Below are 4,621 nucleotides of genomic sequence, written 5' to 3'. Positions count from 1 at the left end.
AACGTATGAAGGAAATTGAAGAAGACACAAAGAAATGGAAAAACATTCCATGCTCATGGATCAGAAGAATAAATATTGTTAAAATGTCATTACTAGCCAAAGCATTCTGCACATTCAATGCAATCCCAGTGAAAATTGCACCAGCATTCTTCTCAAAACTAGAACTATCCTCAAATTTGTATGGAACCACAAAAGACCCCGCATAGCCAAAGTAATATTGAAGAAGAAAACCCAAATGGGAAGCATCACCATCCCAGACTTTAGCCTCTACTACAAAGCTGTCATCATCAAGACAGTATGGTATTGGCACAAAAACAGACACATAGACCAATGGAATAGAATAGAGAACTCATAATGGGACCCACAAACTTATGGCAAACTAATCTTTGACAAAGCAGGAAAGAGTATCCAATGGAAAAAAAGACAGTCATAAACAGACGGTGCTGGGAGAACTGGACAGCAACATGCAGAAGAATGAGACTAGAACATTTTCTCACACCATACGCACAAAAAAACTCAAAATGGATAAAGGGGGGGCACCTGGGTGGCACAGTCGGTTAAGTATCTGACTTCGGCTCAGGTCGTGATTTCGCAGTTCGTGGGTTCAAGCCCCGCATCGGGCTCTGTGCTGACAGCCATCTCAGAGCCTGGAGCCTGTTTCGGATTCTGTATCTCCCTCTCTCTCTGACCCTCCCCTGCTCACGCTGTCTGTCTCTCTCTCTCTCTTTCGCTCTTTCAGAAATAATTATTAAAACATTAAAATATATTATTAATATTAATACATTAATTATATATTATATATATATTAACATATTAAACATTAAAAAAATTTTTTTTAATGGATAAAGGACCTGAATGTGAGACAGGAAACCATCAAAACCCTAGAGGAGAAAGCAGGAAAAACCTTCTTGACCTCAACCGCAGCAATTTCTTACTTGATACACCCCCAAAGGCAAGGGAATCAAGAGCAAAAATGAACTATTGGGACCTCATCAAGATTAAAAGCTTCTGCACGGCAAAGGAAACAATCCATAAAACTAATAGGCAACCAACGGAATGGGAAAAGATAGTTGCAAATGACATATTGGATAAAGGGCTAGTATCCAAAATCTATAAGGAACTCACCAAACTCCACACCAAAAAAACAACTCAGTGAAGAAATGGGCAGAAGACATGAACAGACACTTCTCCAAAGAGGACATCCAGATGGCCAACAGACACATGAAAGGATGCTCAGCATCCCTCCTCATCAGGGAAATACAAATCACAACCACACTGAGATAACGCTGGTCAGACTGGTTAAAATGAGCAAATCAGAGAACTCTAGATGCTGGCGAGGATGTGGAGAAACGAGCACCCTCCTACACTGTTGGTGGGAATGTAAACTGGTGCAGCCCGTCTGGAAAACAGTGTGGAGGTTCCTCAAAAAATTAACATTAGATCTCCCCTATGACCCAGCAATAGCACTGCTAGGAATTTACCCAAGGGACACAGGAGTGCTGATGCATAGGGGCACACGGACCCCAATGTTCATAGCAGCACTCTCCACAATAGCCAAAACATGGAAAGAGCCAAAGTGTCCATCAACGGACGAATGGGTCAAGAAGATGTGGTTTATCTATACAATGGAATACTAACTACATGGCAATGAGAAAGAATGAAATCTGGCCATTTTTAGCACCATGGACGGAACTTGAGGGTGTTATGCTGAGCGAAATAAGTCAGGCAGAGATGGAAAGATGCCATACGCTTGCAAGTATAGGAGGATTAGGAGGAACTTAACAGAGGATCATGGGGAGGGGGGGTGGAGAAGGGGAAAAATAGTGGGGGAGAGTGAGGGAGGCAAAGCATAAGAGACTCTTGAATGCTGAGAACACACTGAGGACTGATGGTGGTGGGGGAGAGGGGAAGGGGGGTGATGGGCATGGAGGGCACTTGTGGGGATGAGCACTGGGTGTTATATGGAAACCAACGTGACAATAAATTGTTAGAGAGAGAGAGAGAGAGAATCACAAGCGGACTCCGGACTACCTGTGCAGACCCCAAAGTAGGGCTCAAACTCATGAACTGTGAGATCATGACCAGAACCGAAACCCAGAGTCAGATGCTTAACCGTCGGAGCCACCCAGATGCCCTGGTATGTATTTCATGAATGAATGAATGAATGGAGTGGGTGAGTGAATGAATGAGTGGGTGGGTGAGTGAAGGAAGAGATGGATACTCACATGTTACTTTCTTAACCCTCTCCCACCCCAATTTTAACCCTGCTCCTCGAGGACCAGCCTCCAGGGACTGAAGCCAGCGTCCAGGGCCGCTGTGGCCGAGCTGACTCCGAGCCTGGCAGCGCTGTGGCCCACCAGGAGGCGGCGGGGCTGCTGCGTCACCAGACGCAGACGGGACAGCGACCTCCAGGGGCCATGAGAGCTCGCGTGCGAATACAGGTGCCTGTTCCTTCGACAGGTAGGAGGGAATGGGAGGGAAGGTATGACCTTCCAGCCTCTCAGTTGGATCTCTCGTTTCTGTCCCACCTTTTCTCTTCACCCCCTGCCCTGCCAAAGCGGGCAGAGCTAAAGTCTGTCTAGCTATAACGAAACTTTTGGCGAAGTGATCTGCCCGAGGTACGTCCCTCCCTTAGAGACCTGCGCACAACAGGTGTGAGGGGGCATGCGGGTGGGCAGGGCTGGGCCTCTCGTCCCCCAGCCTCCATCCCTCCCTACCTGGTTTCCAGAGCCCAGGACTTGGAGCTACTTGTTGAAATGGACGCCGACAACGGTTTTGCTAACAGGGGTCAACGGCACCACTGACGTGCAGGTGTGAGTGCTCCCACCAGGACAGCCCAAGTGGCCGCAGGGGCAGAAACGAGAAAGGGCGGAAGCGGCCCACGCTCGCTGCCGAAGCGCCCTTGCCCGGGGGGCTCCCTGCTTGACGCGGCGCCGGCACCAGGGCTCAGGCCTGGTCACCCACCGTGGTGGGAGACGAGGAGGCACCAGAGAGAGGGCCGGCAGCGCTGGGGCGCACACAGCAGGTCCCGGTGGGGAGTCAGTCCTTACCGCCCACCCTCAGGCCGGGCTCCGTCAGCGGAAGGCTTCCCGGGAAACTCCCCGGGGGGAGCAGCGGTTTAGATCAGGACACGAGGCCGTAACATGGCTTGGGCTTTGGCTGATGCTTCTGTACCTCCTATTCGGTGACAGCTGACAGACTAGTCCTGCCTCTAAACACATCCTCCGGCTAAAGGTGAGCCTGCCCTCCCTCCCCCCCGCCCCTTGTCGCTGTACAAGACACAGACGTGTAGACAAATACGGAGTGAGGCCAGGAAAGCAGGCGGAGAACCCAGGGCCCATCATCACACCTCTTTGCACGGGGATCGATGACGACGAAATATCCCTCACTCCAGCCTCAGGGGGGAAAAAAACCTTAAGTTTGGGAGAGCAAGGGTGGCAGGGAGAGAGAATCCCAAGCAGGCTCCACGCCATCAGTGCAGAGCTGGACACATCCATCTCACAACCGTGAGATCATGACTCGAGCCGACAGCGAGGCGGACCCCTAACGGACTGAGGCCACCCGCCCGCCCAGCCTCAGAAAATTTAAAATCCTCTTTTTTCTGTGAAGACCCGATGGCACTTCACACACGTTACCTTTTCAAACTGAGAGCAGAGCTTCCGTACTAGGGCTGCCCTCAGCGAGGACAGAGTAAGCCAGGAAAAGCTTTCAGGGGAAATGTACTTAAATAACCAGGAGAGATCATATTCAGGGAAAGCTCTCCTCTTATTAGGATTTCCCAACCACGGCTGGGCAGCAGAATTACCTGGAATTCTGGGGCGTCTGGGTGGCTCAGTGGGCTAAGCGTCCAACTCTGGCTCAGGTCGTGATCTAATGGTTTGTGAGTTCAGGTACCCGTGTCTGGCTCTGTGCTGACAGCCTGGAGCCTGCAGCCTGCTTCGGATTCTGTCTCCTTATCTCTCTTCCCCTCCCCCGCTGTCTCTCTCAAAAATAAACGTTAAAAAAAGTTGCTCCGAGCTTTTAAAGAACCCTGACCACGCCCCCAGCCCCATTAGGCCACTCCCCCTGGAGCAGGCACCTAGGGGACAGTATTCTTGTCACCTCTTTGGGTGATCTCAGTGTGCAGTGAAAGTTGAGAGTTCCTGGTCAAAACAGATACCATCTGACACCTTAACATATCTTCATACTGAACGTGACCCGCACCTGTGTCATCATCGCTGTGCACACATTCGCCTTCCGGTTCAACCCACTGTGACTCCTCCCTCTGTGCCGGCTTCCTGTGTAGAAGGGTGGCCGACTCTTTTTCTGGGTCACTAGGTTATGGACTAAGCAACAAATTGATCCTCTTTGCAACTCTTCCCTTGGTTGCTGCTGACCTGAGTTCAAAAGGGCACATCCATCCAATCCTCTGCCCTTTCGTCAGACCAGACTGGGGCTCCATCCCCTGCAGGGGTGGGGAGGCCTCACTCGGGCAACTCACGGTGTCCACCGAGCCAAGGGGACAGTGCCTTGAACGGCCAGCAGCCCTGTGCGCGGGCCACCCACGCTCCCGGTTCCCTCCCGGCAGGAGAGAACACACCCTCACCTCAGGGATGGGGAGAGCAAAGGCAGAGGCAGAAAG

This window comes from Hyaena hyaena, unplaced genomic scaffold (assembly GCF_003009895.1).
Source record: "Hyaena hyaena isolate Hyena2069 unplaced genomic scaffold, ASM300989v1 scaffold_2, whole genome shotgun sequence".
Taxonomy (NCBI): domain Eukaryota; kingdom Metazoa; phylum Chordata; class Mammalia; order Carnivora; family Hyaenidae; genus Hyaena; species Hyaena hyaena.
The sequence above is the reverse complement of the archived record's forward strand: the minus strand, read 5'-3'. Positions refer to the sequence as shown.